Source organism: Rhinatrema bivittatum, chromosome 7, assembly GCF_901001135.1.
Source record: "Rhinatrema bivittatum chromosome 7, aRhiBiv1.1, whole genome shotgun sequence".
Lineage (NCBI taxonomy): Eukaryota > Metazoa > Chordata > Amphibia > Gymnophiona > Rhinatrematidae > Rhinatrema > Rhinatrema bivittatum.
The window spans coordinates 275,318,065-275,335,692 of NC_042621.1; positions in this window are offsets into that span (position 1 = coordinate 275,318,065).

Genomic DNA, 17,628 nt, shown 5'->3' on the forward strand with positions numbered 1-17,628 from the left:
GAGGGTCTCCTTTGCTGTATCTACCCTACACACTCCATTTGGAGTGTGTAGGGTAGATATTGGCCCTAGCACTTTTTTTTTTAGTGCAACCCCCTCATTTAAATACAGGTTTGCGCGCCCCGGAGAGGTGGCTGAGCACGTTGGGAGACCTTTTTCCCCGCAGACCTTACAGAATTGGCCTGATTGACAACCAGCTTCTGGGAGAGAAGTAAATTAGATCTTGCTACAGATGCTTCTGTAGAAAAGAGCTTCTATTTGCATATCTATAACACACCTGTTCTCTGCTGGAAGGTTTCCTGTTGGTGAAAGGGCCACTAAATGTCATCACCTTGTCTCCCCATTGTGTGATGGTTTTGGTGGTTAGCAGATTGGAAGTATCCCTCTTTAGGCTATACCACTAGTTGAGGCTTGGTTACTCTCCTATCTCTGGCACTTTGAGAAGATTTAACTGGTGACTGCTATCTCTATAGTACTGTGCCCATTACAGGAAGGACATTCAAGTGGGCTAGGTCTAGGATGCAGACCTTAATCAACTGGCGCTTAACTTAGCTGTAAGAGTAGATAAGTGGAGGATAGAGGTTAGAGAAAAGGTCTGTAGGCCTAGCTAAATGCAAGCCAGTATGTGGGTGTGAGTGCAAGTACAGTAAGATATCCTTAAAGGGTCTACACATAGGGATTATATGGTACATAGTGTGCATAAGATGACTCGCACCAAAGAAAATTAAATAACTTCATCTAAAAATAAAAAAAAGTTTCATTTATTTTTAAACAGAGGTAAGGGTGGGAAAACTAGTGAAATCACTATATACATAAATCTTAAGAGAACTTGTCTTGATGGAGATGCTCCACCACATCCACCACCCTGCTGCAGTCATCATACATCTTGTGGGCATATTCCCCTATCATGGGGATAGCTGCCACCACAGCTGCAAGATCTTGGGCCTCTGGGCTTGTAGCTGCAGCACCTGCCTCTGCAGCCATGGGGTGATGACCAGATTCAAGGGAAGACTGCCCAACAGGCTCATTTCCCTCTTCCAGCAATGGCTGGCCAATATCAGGACCTGAATCCTAAGCTCATGATAGTATCTGCCATGCTGTGCCAGGCTACCCCTATGCTTATCAGTTTCCCAGACTGTAAAAGTCAGGACCCTCATTTGTTGCTGTACAAATCTATTTCCCCTTTTCCCCCTGCCGTTGAAGCAGGGAGCCATGATGGAGTTGCATCAACAGTATTGAGGCTTATTGTTTAAGGGTAGTAACCGCTATACCAGCAAGTTATCTCCATGCACTCTCTTCTTCATTTCCATCCTTTAAGGATCCACAGTGTTTATCCCATGCCCCTTTGAATTTTTTCAGTTTTGGTTTTCACCACCTCCTCCAGAAAGACTTTCCAGGCATCCACTACCCTCTCCATGAAGAAATATTTTCTGACGTTGGTTCAGAGATGTCCTCCCTAGCGTTTCCTTTCATGACCCCTAGTTCTACTGATTTCTTTCCGATGGAAAAGGTTTGATGTTTGTACATCATTAAAACCTGTCAGGTATCTGAAGGTCTGCATCATATCAGCTCTGTGCCTCCTCTCAGCCAGGGTATACATATTCAGATCCTTCATTCTCTCTTCATAGGTTTTCTGATACTAACCCCACACCATTTTGGTAGCCCTTCTCTGGACCGCTTCCAGCCTGACTCTATCCCTTTTGAGATATGGGCTCCAGAACTCAAAACATTACTCCAGGTGAGGCCTCACCAAGGACCTGCACAAGGGGACTATCACTTCCTTTTTCTTACTGTTTATTCCTCTCTCTATGCAGCCCAGCGTTCTTCTGGCTTTAGCTATCACCTTGTCATATTGCTTTGCCATCTTCAGATTGGTGGATAAGATCCCACTCTTGGTCCATGTATATCAGCCTTCCTCCTCATCAGATACAGTTCTTTTGGATAACTGCATCCCAGATGCACAACTCTGCATTGATGGGGGGGTGGCTGCAGTCTGGGGCTGTGTCACTGCAGACTATGGCGATGGTGACAGCTGCTGCTCCAGCAAGAGGGGCCAAGTCCAGAACTTTCTCTTGTTGCTCCTCCTTCTCATAGCTAGGAGTGTCTGAACAGATAAAAACGTGTGGCAGCTGGTATGCTCTAGGGTTTGGATATGCTGCAACATACAAACCACAGGTGTGCATTCCACTTATGGGGAGGGGGGGAGGCAGTGAGATGTGATCCTAGTTGTATGACCTCCCCCCCCCCCCCCCCCCCCACCTGCTATAGGGGGTTGTAAGGCCATATATAGATTTCCTCAAAACTTAGGCTTCTGTAGAACTGGCCTTTACAGCATGGATTCCAGCACATCAGCAATCATGCTGCTGCCACAAGGCAAAGAGTTCTTGTGTGAAGAGAAGCATGGAGATTCCCTGGTAATGATATTTCAAGTTGGTTCTAAAACTCTACTTACTTCTACAGTTGACCTGTCAGTGCAGTAAATGACTGTATGTAGGGAACTTCTTGATGTGTGGAAGCCATATACATGGGATAGCCACCATGCGCTTATCCCTTTGTATGGCTGCTGTCTTTATTTTCAATATACTTTAACAATTTTTTATTTTTAATTATTAAATTTTATCTGATCCTTCATTTCCACTCCCCCTGGCAGTCACCTCGACTCCCATATGGCGCATGTGCTTCTTCACATCAGTACTTATCTATCTCTGTGATGTGGGTCAAAGCCTGCCCAGCTTTTATTGGAAGCTGCCTGCCCGATGTCGGCCGTGTATCGACAACATTAATCTGCTTCAGGGACCTTGGAGAGCTTGTGCACTAGCCATCTTTTTAATTCAGAGGCACTGGAAAACTTATATTCTCCTCTGCGTCATGGGAAACAGTACCATTCTTCATAATAAAAAAAAAAAAAAAAAATCAAGAAATATAAAACAAGCATAATAGTAAAACTATATTCATAAAAAGAATAAATATTTCAAACCAGTTAATGATTAGAATATCCAAAATTTCCCAAACACCAATAAAATATTTCAAAACAGCAGCCACATGAAACACTAAGCAATAATTAAAACAAATGTGTATTTTTAAAAATTCCTTTATCCATACCATCAGCTCCACTGTCTCTACCTCTAGGGTCCTGGCTTTCCTTCTACTTCCCTTCCACTCTCTCCATCCTGGATCCACCTTTCCTGCTTCTCGCCCCCATTCCAAGTCCTCTATCCTCCACACTTTCCCACACTTCATCTAGGTCTCCCTTTCCTCCTCTACCCCCCATGGCCGATAGGAGTAGCACTTAATAGTCAGTTTCCTCTAGCATATGGAAGCAGTCTTGCAGTGTAAGCTGCAACTCATAAATCTGGCCTTGAGCAGCAGAGGCAGCTGCCACTCTTCCTGTATGTGGTTGAGGGTGGGGTGGAGGCAGACCTGACCCAGGCCAACAGGTGATGCCAGTGACGCCCAGGGTGGCTCTTAACTCGTAGCGCTCTGGTGACCACGCGGTTCACCCTACCCCAAAACCAGCCCTGGCTGGTATATATATCCTTGGCCCATCCAGTCTGCCCAGATTTTCTGGTCCTCTATGCTAATTATCTTTATCTGCCATAAACTACTATTTTACTGTTTTACCAGATCCCTCCCTCTGAAGAAGATGCCAGACTATTTAACACAAAATTCAGGGATGTTACCCTGGCTCCATCTTCTGGCAATTACTCAATACCGATGGGCCCATAAAGGTATTTATAGTTCCCTGTACGTACCAGGATCAGTCCAGACTGCTGGGTTATGCCTCCCTTCCAGCAGATGGAAGGGAGGCATAACCCAGCAGTCTGGACTGATCCTTGGTACTACAGGAACGAAAATTATCAGGTAAGAACTAATTTTCCTTTCTCCTGGGGCTGGCTTGGATTTTTATTTCCCTCACACAGACTCTCTCGCCTCAGGGTTGGATTCTTCAACTGATGGGAGGGAAGGCTGCTCTTCTAGGGCTCTAGGTGGCAGGAGTGACACTGTTTCTTTTCCCTGGGAGAGGTATGCCTTTTCTCTCCCTCTGATGAGCGAGAGTGCCAAACAAATGACACAGGAGACTCTGGGAGAGTGTCCAAAAATAACATTTACTGAAGGTGTTCTCTGAATGGTAATTGGCATAGTTCACATCAGTTCTTATCCTACAGGCAGCTGATCCACTCTCTGTATCTGTGCGAGGATCTCTCTCTGTCTCCTTCCAGGGGAAGGGACACCCTCACCATCCAGGGCTTGGATAAATGAGGATCCCAAATGGGTAGAGGTATACCTGTATGGGTGGAAAACCCCCCTTCCATCTGGACTGAAAAACTGGTAACCACACCATCTAAACACAGACTCCCAAATTTCTCTCTCCCAGGGCTGAAGGCTCCAAGTGGGGGTACTCAAATGTTATTCAATATTGGTCTTACTCACAGTTCTCCAAGATCTCTCTCAATGTAGCGAATCCCACGATGAAAGGGATCCACTTGGAACCTGCAGCTCTTGCTGCTCCTCAGGCAGGGCAGAAATCCTTTCTCCCAGATCTTTTAACCACACTGTCTCTTTCCCAAAGCACTTAGCCAGATCGCCAGAAGGTTCATGCAGCAGGTCACCACCATCCCTCTGCCCTCCAGGAGGCTGCAGAGGGGGCAGGTCTTCCTAATCTGCCTCCCCCCCCCCCCCCTCCCCACGGAGAAGTTTCTTCATGAGCTCCTCCAGGCAAACCCTGGAGGAGCTCATGGTCTGCAAGACCCCTGGGTCTGCAAGACCCAGGGGTCTTGCAGACTTTTTACCAAGAAAAAAAACAACAAAGAGCTACCACACAGCCAAGGAGTAGACTGCAAGGCAGCTTCCTGACCTTGCCCAGGAACTACAGGCAAGTGGGACCTGAGTCCAACATTTAGCCTTAAAATAAAAAAAAAAAGGATAAGCTCCAGTACTTTTTAACTCCAAAACCTAACATTACTGCCCCAGTTTTGATTGGAAGCACAGACACATTGTCAGATCACTGGGGGGGGGGGAGGGGTTTATATCTAGAAACAAGGGCCACACAACCTGCCCATTTCCCTCAACCACTGCTGTTACCTCTGCATATTACATAAGGTTTCTCATCACATTGAAAAAGCAGGGTTAGAGCAAGGATCTTTTGCAGGCATTCATCGTCTCTACATTCATTCTGGCCTTTTTGTACCACAGTCCATACAAAATAGATAGTGGGATGAGAACCGGCATCGATTGAACTTTGTGCAAAGAGATTCCACACCCTCCTGAAGCATTCAGGCCTGTCCTCAGCTCCGCTCCATCCGTCTCTGGGAGAGAGACTGAAATTAACCTAACACACAACAGTTTTTGGACTGTTTTGAAAAGAAACCATCAACAGTCTGTTTGCTCCAGCGGTTGAAATGAATGTTGGAAGAATTAAAGGCTGTAACATTCCTTTAGTATGAGAACTGCTATACTCCAAACGCCCAAGTTTATAGTATTCATATGACTGGATCAGTGCCTTGGGCTTTGATAACAAAGCCCTTGTTTTTCTGCCACCTCATGCGTCCTAAATGATCAGTTCTACAAAATCATGTTTTGTCTAGAAAGCAGGAGCGTTACTGCATCTGTTCCTCACTATTTCTGTCACAACAGGTGCTTTGTCTTTTTTTCCCCAAAAGGAGACAGGCTTATGCACTCACCCTATCTATGTGTGTGTCTGTTTCTCACAAATAACTTTTCTATTCAGTGTGCTATTGCCCCCAAATATTCAGGGCATGTTGAGGCCCAAGAGGATTGGATATGGGTATTTTTTTTTTCCAGATTCATGTATTCCATGAATGTGTGTTCCGTAAGAACTTTTACATTTATTTGTTTGTTTGTATTTTATATACCGGTGTTCGATTTCAGTTTACAAATAATTTGAAGGTGCAGGAAGGAGGTCCTTTCCTTTTGACAGGTACAGAAAATGATTAGGGAAATGTAATAAGATGTTATCGCAGTAGCATGGGTAAAACAGTGTCAATCATGGAAACCATCAGCATCAATGGAGGAACAGATAGCATAAATAATAATATAATAATTAGCATTAGAGTAACAGGAGCAATAATTAGCATTAGGTATATGTTGTATCAATGACAGTAATAGGCACTTATCTTGAATGGAGCTTGATGGGGAGGATAAATGTATTAAGGGGGGTAGGTGTCTTATTGAGTGGAGGGATGAATTTATTGGTGTGGTGATGGGGGGCGGTGATTGCTCTTAGTGCAGGGTTAGGGTCTGGTTTAGGGTTGTTTCGTGTGTGATGTTGGGAAAGCTTTGCGGAATAAGCATGTTTTAAGATTTTTCTTGAATGATTGGGTGGATGGATCTGTTCTTAGTTCTGTGGGGAGTTTGTTCCATAGGATGGGGCCGGCAAAAGAAAATGTTCGTTCCCTTGTAGATATCTATTGAGTGGCTTTAGGGGGCGGTGTTTGTAGGAGGCCAGAGTTTGAGGAGCAAAGATTCCATGTGGGGGGTATGGAGGAGAAGGGGGGTGGGCAACCAGTTAGTTTTGTTGTTGTAGAGGATTTTGTATATGATGGTTAGAGTCTTGTACTGGATTCTCTGAGGGATTGGAAGTCAGTGAAGGTCTTTGAGGGTGGGTGTGATGTGGTCTGATCTCTTGCTGTTGGTGAGGGTTCTGGCTGCAGCGTTTTGGAGTAGTTGAATGAGTTTGAGGGAGGAGGCTGGGAGACGTAGTAGTTAGGACATTGCAGTAGTCAAGTTTAGAGAAGAGCCTGTAGAACTGTTCGGAAGTCTTGAGGGTATAGCAGTGGCTTGAGCGTTCTTGGGATTTGGAGTTTGTAAAATCAGTCTTTTAGTAGGTTGTTGATGTGTTTCTTGAAGTTCAGTTGATTGTCAAGCATGATGCCAAGGTTTTTGACTGTAGAGTGTTTGGTTTGTGAGATGTTGTGTGGAGGGGTCGGTGGAAGATGATAGGGGGGGGGGGGTTTTGCTGGATATGTATAAGATTTCAGTTTTTGTGTGATTGAGAGTAAGGAATAGTTGTGATAGTAGGTGCTTTATTGATGAAAGGTGTGTTCCATCACTCTAAGGTGTGTTTGGAGTCTTTGATTGGGAGTAAGATATGTACATCATCGGCGTATACGTAATGCAACAGACCTGCTTCATTGAGGAGTTTGCATAGTGGGGTCATATAGATGTTGAATAAAGTGGAGGATAGAGAAGAGCCTTGTGGAACTCTGTGGAGGAGGGGGATTTGGTTGGATTCGGTGTCATTGACTTTGACCTTGTTATGACCTGTTGGATAGATAGGATTTAAACAAGTTGAGCGTTGTCTTGTAGTCCGATTTCCTGTAGTCTGTGTATTAACGTTTTGTGGTTGACAGTATCAAATGCGGCTGATATGTCGAGGAGGATGAATAAGTAGGAGGTGTTACAGTCGAGTCCTTTGAGGATTGTGTCTGAGAGGGAGAGTAGTAGTGTTTGGTATCTGATCCACACCAAATGTTTACCACCATCAGGGGATGCACAAGAATCATGACAGAGGTATTATTTTGGAGGGGGCCTCCAGGTATTCCATGAATACAGGTGTGCAATTACATCCCCAAATAATATTGTGGCTTGCCATCTGGTCCACACCAAAATCACAGGGCTTGTCAGAAGGGAAATGAGGACTCTGATGGAGGTAAACTTTTTTCTTTTTAGATTTATTCCACAAATATGTGTGCACGATTTTGCCACCTAAAAACATTTTGGTTTTGTCTCTAATGAAGATAGGGATGGTAACTTTCAAACAGGCGTGTGGGCACGCTTATGTGCATAACTGTGGGCGTGCAGCCAGAGATGCATCAGTTTTATATCCTACGAGCACATAACCCACGAATGCCATAAAATAGCCCTGGTGCGTGTTATGCGAGCTCCTAATTTTACAAGTGTGTATGTGCAGCCGCATAGAGTTGGGTTTGAGCCTCAGAAGCGAGGGAATTTTATAACAGGAGCGTGTCTACGTCACACTCAGTTTCACCAGTTTGTCCCCCAGTATGCCCAGTATAAAATTGGTCCTCCAAAGCACCCTGGTTCTTTAGCCTGCACCCCCTTCTTCCAGTTAACCCAGACCTCTCAAACACTTCATAGAGTCGTGGAAATAGTTTTAGTAAGACTTCCACCTCCTCCATAGCAGAAGTAAATTTGCACTCAAATATACCTGGGCATGCGCCCAGGCGCAGAGGTACTTGCGTTGCACGTCTCTTGGCCCCGCCACAGAACGCCCACACTATGCCCACATTCCACCCCTTTTCTGTCTGATGTGAGATATTTGCACATTGGGACGTGTGGGTGGCTTTTAAAATCAGGTAGACGCATGCAGGTCCTACATGTGGGTACATCTCCTGATTCTGGTGCACACCCAGTCTTTAAAATTTATCTTTACATTTTCAGGAAATATCGGGGGGAGTCTGAGGCTCATAAGAGGGTATTATTTTTGTGGGGAATCTGCATATTTCATGAATACTTGCATGGAATTGTGCCACCGAAGTTTTTGGTTTTGCAACTGCTCTGTAACAAATTTTCAGGAGATTTCTGGTGATGGACAAGGATCATAATGGCAGCTTTTTTTTTTTTTTTTTTTTCCCCCTCCTAATAACTTTTTGGTTTTGCATCCAATACACACTGAATCTTCTGGATAGATCAGGAGGTCTATGAAGATCATGAGAAGGCTTTAAAAAAATGTATTTATTGAAATTTCCAAAATATGCATTCAAGAAGAATGTGAGAGAGAAAATAGTGTGTGACAATAAAGCAAACTTATAACTTATTTACCAAACACGAAAATATAATTGTCACAGACATTAGACCAATCATTATTCGGAGGTCCAGATGGGTAAAATAGTGTTGATGTAATCATACATGAGGAATAATTAAAAATAAACCTGTATGGAGGTTTGTTCCTTCACATATTTCATTATTTGGAGAGGGCAGAGACTGTTCAATGTGTTGGGACAATTTTCCTGAGTGATTGCACCCAATCCATCTTTACTATCATCTACCTAGGCTTTACTTTAGCAGCTAAGAAATATTTTAACTGTTCTGACTCTTCGAAAATGTAAATATTACCTTCAAATTTTAATCTACATTGACAAGGGAAGTGTAATAAGTGAGCCCTGACAGAAGTCCCTTCATTCTGCAGAGACAAAACTTCCTTATGTCTCTGTGTTATCTTAAATCTGGCAAGAACCGTGTTCTGTGGCTGAGAAAGGAAATGTCTTTATATATTAAAAAAAACAAAACAGCTTTAGGGTCCCATTTCAATCAAACTGCAGAATGAAGGTGACTAGGCGTAGCTTGCATCTCCTCCATCTTTCTAGATCCGCCCAGGATATCTGTGTGATTTAAACTGTCTGCTAAAGGCTGGCCCATCTCTTCTATTCCCCATTGCTTTTTCTTCCAGATGGGTTAATCATAAGCCTTAGTTAATTGGATGGGAAGGGGCAAGTTTCTGCCAGGACCTTAAAAAAACCTCTATGCAATACCTTCTGAGCAGTTCCTTGGGTACCAATGAGGCTTTTGGGACGTTAAAAAAATAATAATAATAATAATAATAATCTCAACTTCAGGGACCTTCCAAGGTCTCCAATTTCTGATATACTAAGATCTTGTCTTTATTCAGGGTGATACTGCAGGTCTGAATTCCAACAAGTTTGTGTTGTAACTCAACCACCTTATTATCCCCCCTGAGCTATCAAGGCCTGCTCATAGTGTTGAACCTGAGCTTGCACTTCCATAGTAACTTCAAGGACCTTGTCAGTTCTCCCGGACAAAGACTGCCTCATGGGTACTATGGCAAATCCAGATAGAGTCAAGGATATGGCCTCCTGTGGTTTAAGAAGCAACCTCTGTTCTTGCCTCCTTTTCAAGTTTTCTAGCTCAAGATAAAATACTTCCATGTACAACTCCAATGATTTAGATGCTTCCTCTCTCTGGTCTGCAGACAGCGATTCCACTCTTCTCTCTCCAATGGACACAGAGGCCAGCGGCTGCCTCTCAGTATTTACCAGTGATGGGGCCTCAGGGGAAGATGCTCCACTTGATCCCCCATCATACACTGAAGGCTGCACTGCTGTGCTTTCATAGTTCTCCCCAGCATACATCTGCACTGTACGCATATCTCATCCAGGCTTATGTATAACTCGGGCCTTAGTGAGACCAGAGACCCGCTGTCAGCTGAAGCTCTGCTAACGCACACAGGTTCTGAAACTGCCTCTGCAGAATGGGCCAAGAAGCCATCAATGGATGTGTGGCTCAATGCTAGAGAATGAACAGGCAGGGGGTATACCCAGATTCTAGCCTTGCGTTTGCCCACACCCAAATAAGGAAAAAGAGAAGTGAAGTTTAAAATCCCAGAGCTCCTTTCATTCATTGTTACCAGCTGAATGTCATGCTGGATCCCCCCAAGAGAGCTATTTTGGGGGGGGACTTCATGTATCCATCAATATGCATGTGTAATTATGCCACCTAATAAGTTTTTTGGGTTTGCATTCAAACCACACCAAATTTCCAGATGTCAGAGGGACCAAGAGGAGATGTGGGTATTTTATTGTGGAAAGCAAGCTCCCTGAATTCCATGGAAGTCTAGTTTTAATTCTGAACAAATAAGAATTTAAAGCTGAAGTTGTGCATGAGCTTCGGGTCCCTGCTTCAGATGTGAAGTGGCTTTATGGGATCTGAAAAAAAAAGTCATGCACCGTAAACACTTTGTATTATTCTTATGGTGGTCCAACACGATATTACAGCCTGGCAAGCATTCATCTGGCTCCAGAACCGACGCAGCTAGCACAACTCTGCCTTCAGGGTCATTCTGAGCCAGAGTCAGGCACTTTGCTGTCACAGCAAGAACTCTGTCTCTTGGTTGCTGCGCACCCTGAAGCTGCAACAGAATAGCTTGAAAAGATTTGTTTTGGTTTTGGAATGTTTCACAAATTTCCATGGTTAAAAATGGTAACCATCTAAAACATTAAGTTAATTAACATCCACTAGTGAAGAGGAAAAGGATCTGACAAAGCTAAATGTTTACTTCTATGGCTTTTGAAATTTTAACTTGGCTCTAGCATTGCTTACATTCTTAAGATGCTGAATATTTTCTGGCTCTTAATATTTTTTTTTGTTCTAATCAATATCTTTCTGTGGCATCTGAAAACATTTTGTAAAAACTTGTCTTACACAAAACCTGTGCATGCATGTGTGTGACAGATCCTGCATTTACCAGAATAGTGTTTGGACTGATATCAGGTTCTTCCTGATGTTCACCCAAGGACTGCGGAACTTATTTAGGAAAAACTGTTCTTCAAAACATTTTTTTCCTTTCACGGTAGGAGCTGGACTGGGTCTAATCTGCTTTGCAAGGCTCATTTCTGGGGTATGTAATGCAAAAAATTAAAGGAAGGAGTAGCCAGGAAGAAATGTCTGTGCTGGACACCTTTGAAAAAGACAACCCCCAAAATTATTGTTTTAAGTAGTTTGTGTAGGAGTAAGTGCATGAAAAATAAGAGCTAATTAAAGGCACAGCCATTATCTGTTACTACTGGGACCTCACAGTGGAAGTTGAGGAATCTGCAGATGGAAACTGTGACATCTGGTACTCTGATGGTCCATGCCTTGAAGATAGTCTGGTGAAGTTAATCACACGGGACTCGATTGGCCCAAAGTCAGCACTTCTAACAATTTCCAGTTGAAAGATAAGAACATAGGAAGTTGCCATATGGTATTAGACCTCTTGTAACACATGTTGGCAGTGGGTTAGAACATAAGAATATGCCATACTGAGTCAGACCAAGCGTCCATCAAGCCCAGCATCTTGTTTCCAACAGAGGCCAATCCAGGCCATAAGAACCTGGCAAGTACCCAAAACTAAGTCTATTCCATGTTACTGATGCCAGTAATAGCAGTGGCTATTCCCCAAGTCAACTTGATTAATAGCAGTTAATAGTCTTCTCCTCCAAGAACTTATTCAAACCTTTTTTAAATCCAGCTACACTAACTGCCCTAACCGCATCCTCTGGCTACAAATTCCAGAGCTTAATTGTGCGTTGAGTGAAAAATAATTTTTTCCAATTAGTTTTAAATGTGCTACTTGCTAACTTCATGGAGTGCCCCCTAGTCCTTCTAATATTTATCCGAAAGAGTAAATAACCGATTCACATTTACCCATTCTAGACCTCTCATGATTTTATGGACCTGTATCATATCCCCTCTCAGCCGTCTCTTCTTCAAGCTGAACACCCCTAACCTCTTTAGCCTTTCCTCATAGGGGAGCTGTTCCATCCCCTTTATCATTTTGGTCGCCCTTCTCTGTCCCTTCTCCATTGCAACTCTATCTTTTTTGAGATGCAGCGGCTAGAACTGTACACAGTTCTCAAGGTGTGGTCTCACCATGGAGCGATATAGAGGCATTATGACATTTTCTGTTTTATTCACCATTCCCTTCCTATTAATTCCTAACATTGTTTGCTTTTTTGGCTGCCGCAGCACACCAAGCTGATGATTTCAATGTATTATCCACTATGACGCCTAGATCTTTTTCCTGAGGGTTGGCTCTTAATCTGGAACCTAACATCATGTAACTACAGCATGGGTTATTTTTCCCTAAATGTATCATCTTGCACTTGTCCATATTAAATTACATCTGTCATTTGATGCCCAGTCTTCTAGTCTCACAAGGTCCTCCTGCAATTTATCATAATCCACTTGTGATTTAACTACTCTGAATAATTTTGTATCATCTGCAAATTTGATAACCTCATTCATATTCCTTTCCAGATCATTTATAAATATATTGAAAAGCACCGGTCCAAGTACAGATCTGAGGCATTTCACTGCGTAGGATTAAATGGTAAATTTTAAACAGTGGAGTGCCTGAGGGATCTGTATTTGGACCGGTGCTTTTCAATATACTTATTATATATATCATATAATATATAGATCATACTATATATATATATACATATTTTATAATCATAAAATACATTATAATGGTAGTGTGAAGGGAAACAAGCTTTGATGTATTAGTGCAGCGATTCTCAACCTTTTTTCTGTCAGGACACACCTGACAAATACATATGTGACACACTGAAAACATGACCATCACTGGCCTAAATGTAAACACATAGCATCCATATGAACCCCCTGATCCCCAACAATGTGTTCAGAGCAAGCTAGTATATTTCCTTATAGAAGTCGCCATACAAAAGAGAAATTCCTATTCTGATATCATCTCAGTAGTAGCAACACAAACTCCTCTATTACCAGGTACATTGTAAAATACAAAATCTGAAAAAAAAAAACCAACCCACAGTCAGCACCTGTAGCAAACCTGCCATACTACAGCAGCACTAACTCCAAGGATTCAAAAAGCAATAGCCCTACCTATGAAAAGGCAGCAGTGCACCACCAATGCATATCCTAGTGAGATACAACAAATAAGGCTGATACAAATATCTACATGCTAGTAAAATACCATCACCAAATAAAGAATAAAAGACTACAGGTTACAAATGTTGCGAGACAAACTGGAATGCAATCTCCAATAAGCCACACCGAATGCAGTGCAAATTTGGAGAACTAGAAACAGAAATGCATTTCCCCCTACATTAAGCAAAAAACAAAGATAGAAAAAATATACATTCCCCAAACTGACATATTATGGCTCTTGCACTCCATCACTCTCCCTGCATGCCCCCATCATCCCTCACTTCTCCCAATTACTCCCTCCTATCAGGTCCAATAAAGGAAAAGTCTGACTCTTTCTGCATATGAGCCTGGGAGTGGTACAGATACAACGTGCCGAACAGATTGCTACCAGAAAAACTGTCTTCAAGGAAAGAGCACACAGCGGCCGAAAGGTCGGATCTGCCAAGAACTCCAGAACCAAATTAAGGTCCCACAGAGGCACTGGAAGCCATAAATGGAGGTGAAGATGCTTAACTCCCTTCAAGAAAAGGGACACAGCAGGATGGGAAGAGAAAGGCTCTCCCTTTGACTCTCCCCCTATAACGAGCAAGAGCTACAACTTGAACGTTCAAGGTGTTAAGGGGCAAGCCATCCTGCAAGAATTCCAAAATCAAAGGAGTATCCACCTCACTCAGAACACCAGGCCTTGAAAACTCTCCAAACTCGAACACAGGCTAGAGAAGTAGAAAATGTACTGGCCCGAAGAAAGGTGGCGATCACAGCAGGCGAATAACCCCACTTCAACAACTGAGATATCTGTTGACCAGGTCAAATAAAACAATTGTCTTCTATAATGAAAAAAAAAAGTATCCTGAAATCCTTGGATACGTAAGGAAAATCAAATTAATCCCCTTGAATTGCCTTTTTAGACTGGCCCCCACTCCATAATAAATTATCAGCTTCATTACACCCTCATTATCCCTTTTTTGATATACAGTGTCAACTCCTAATGACTCCCCACATCTGAAACGATGGAGGCAGCCTAAAATGTATTCTTGGCATGACATCATCTCCAACTAAGGCATAAAGCCAGAAACGCTTATCCCTATTTCACCACATTTTCTCACTTAAATATGTTTGGAACCATGTGGCCAACTTCCACAGAGAGCAATGAGGAAATCACTGGGATACATGAAAGAAAAGCTCAAAACTTTAATTCATTACCAAAAAATGATGATAAATGTTATATATATATATATATATATATATATATATATACACAACGTGCCGAACAGCATCTCTACCTGCCTCTCCCTCGCTTCATTCCTCTCTCCCTCCTCTGGCTCCTGCCCACCCTCTTCTCCTTTTCTGAAATCACAATGAAGGAAACTGCCCATCACCTCTCCTTCTCCAAATTCATTACTTGCTCCTCTGACCCCCATCCCCACCCAGTTCCTCAGCTCTGTTTCTCCTGCAGTCATCCCTTCCAGCTGTCACATCCTCAGTCTATCACTCTCCGCTGTTACTGTTCATGCTGCCTTCAAACACGATGTGATCCCATTACTCCTCAAAAAAAACCACCCCAAAAAACCCTCACTTGGCTCCATCTGCCCTAACTATCGTCTCATCCTCTTCCTCCCTTTCGCATCCAAACTACTCAAGTGCATTCTTCATTGATCATTCTGATTTATAGTTAAAACATTCATAAAAACGTCAAATTTAAAACGATACAAATCCACACATGACAAAATACAATTCTATAGAATTTAGACTGTTTCTGTGTTCTGCGAGCTCTGTCTGCTTTCTTTCACCTCAAGTCAATCTCAATCCACTCCAATCTAGTCTGGTTTTTGCCCCCTATATTCCAGAGAAACAGCCCTTGCCAAAGTCTCCAATGATAAAATCAAAGGCCTTTACTTGATCCTTAGCCTCCTTGATCTATCTGTGACTTCTGATACTGTTCATCACTGTCTACTACTTGATTCTCTGTCCTCACTTGGATTTTGGGATTCTCTCCTCTTCTGGTCTTACTTCTCCACTGCACTTTAGTATGTCTTCTGGTGGATCCTCTTCTACTGCCATTCCCTATCAATTGGTGAGCCTCATGTCTCTGTCCTGGGCTCTCTTCTCTTCTCTATACTAATTCCCTTGGTGTTCTAATCCCCTTCCATGGCTTTTAGTACCATCTTTATACTGATGACTCCCAGATCTACCTCTCTGCACCAGAAACTTCATCATGACGCCAGTCCCAAATCTTAGCCTGCTTGTCTAACATTGCTGCCTGAATGTCCTACTGCTACGTTAAACTCAACATGGCCAAAATAGAACTCCTTATCTTTCCCCCAAAAAAAACATTTCCCTTCTTTTCCTTTTTCTCATTCTGTGGATAAAACTGTCATATTCCCAGTCCCCTCAGTCTTTAACCTTGGGGTCATCGTTGACTGCTCTCTCTCCTCCACACACAGATCCAAAATACCATTAAAATGTGTTATTTCTTTCTCTGTAAACTAAAATCCAGCCCTTCCTTTCTGAATATACCACCAGAACTCTTATCCATTGTCTCTTCACCTCCTGCTTAGATTACTGCAACCAAACTACTTACAGGTCTCCCAGTGAACCCTCTCTCCCTACTACAATCCATACTTCAGCAGCCTGATTTATCTTTCACCAAAGTTGCTACACTCACATAACCCTTCTTCTCAAGTCACTTCATTGAATCTCCATTTGTTTCCACATACAATTCAAGCTCTACTTGCTCATCTACAAGAATCTTCACTCTGTAGCTCATCACTACCTCTCCTCTCCCTGTACCCTTTCTTATGAACCCTGCTCACCTGCCAAGTCACTCTTATCTATGTCCTTCTCCTCCACTGCCAACTTACAACTCTGTGCTTTCCATCTAGTTGCACTGGAATAGACTTCTTGAGTTGTTGCATCATGCTACTTCTCTGGCCTTATTCAAATCCAGCCTATGTAAAAAACCACGTTTTGAAGCTGCTTTTAAATCTTAACGCCTGATTATCTCATAAATAGCCTTTTTGGTTTTAATCATTTTCTTAATAAACAAAATTTCCAAAATATCTTTTGCCTCATGTGTTTCTCTTGGTTAGATTGTAAACTCCACTGTCATGGTGTTTGTATACAGTGCTGCATACATCAAATAGTGCTATAGAAGAGATAAATAGTAGCAGTAGTAAATAACTATGTAGTAGTGCTAGCTTGTACAAGAAGTCTTCAAAATGAACAACACCTTGTTGCAGATTTATTTATTTTATTTAAAGGTTTTTCTATACCGATAACACATTGTATCGGTTTACATGGAACAATTTAGTTAAATAATAACGAGTAACAGTTACATAGAACAATTTGGTTGCATAACATAATAAGAAAAAAAGGTACATCAGAATTGGTATAGTAGAAACTATAAACATAGTATTAACTAATAACTCTTAACTAATAACTCTGGACATAGTGCTAAATTAGCGTGTAAGACATCGAAGTTTCCAGTGCAGAACAATTAGCAGTTAACATGAGGGGGATTGAGGGCAGAGTACAAATAGATCAAGAAGAGTTAAGGAGAGAGGAAGCGATGGATGGCAGGGGATGAGATCAGTGTAAAGGAGGAAGAGTGTGGGGGAGAGGGAGAGCATGTATGGGGGGGGGGGGGGGCGGGTGCCGAGGGGGGATAGGGGGTCCTTAGGGGTAGGCTAGTTTGAAGAGCCACTTCCTTCCAAAATAAATTCTGCAGAATATCTGTGAATTTCCCACAAAGTAAGAAATATCTACAAATTTTCAGATTTTAAAATTAGCTAGTGTATTTGAGTGGATTCCTGGGACTTTGTATCTAATGTATCTGTATTGAGTCTAGAGAGAAGCTTTCACAGTTGCAGGCCCTGTAATGTGGAACAACCAGCTGCTTGAGAACTTGAGGGCAGACAGGTGTAAAAATGTTCAGGAAATTGTTTGCTCAAGCTTTTGGTGACTGATATTTCAAAGCCTAATTGTTTTGTAATCTGTGATCCTGGTAGATAACTGGGGAATTTCAATTCTTATGTTTTATGAACCAAAGGATTGTTTTTCTTGCTATGTTTTCGCCATTGTGTATGTTATTTGTTGTGTTTGTGGCATTGTGTGGACCCTTAGTCACACTGGAGATGACTCCTCCCACAGGGAGGGGCCCCGTGGGGAACCACAGCGATAGGCTAA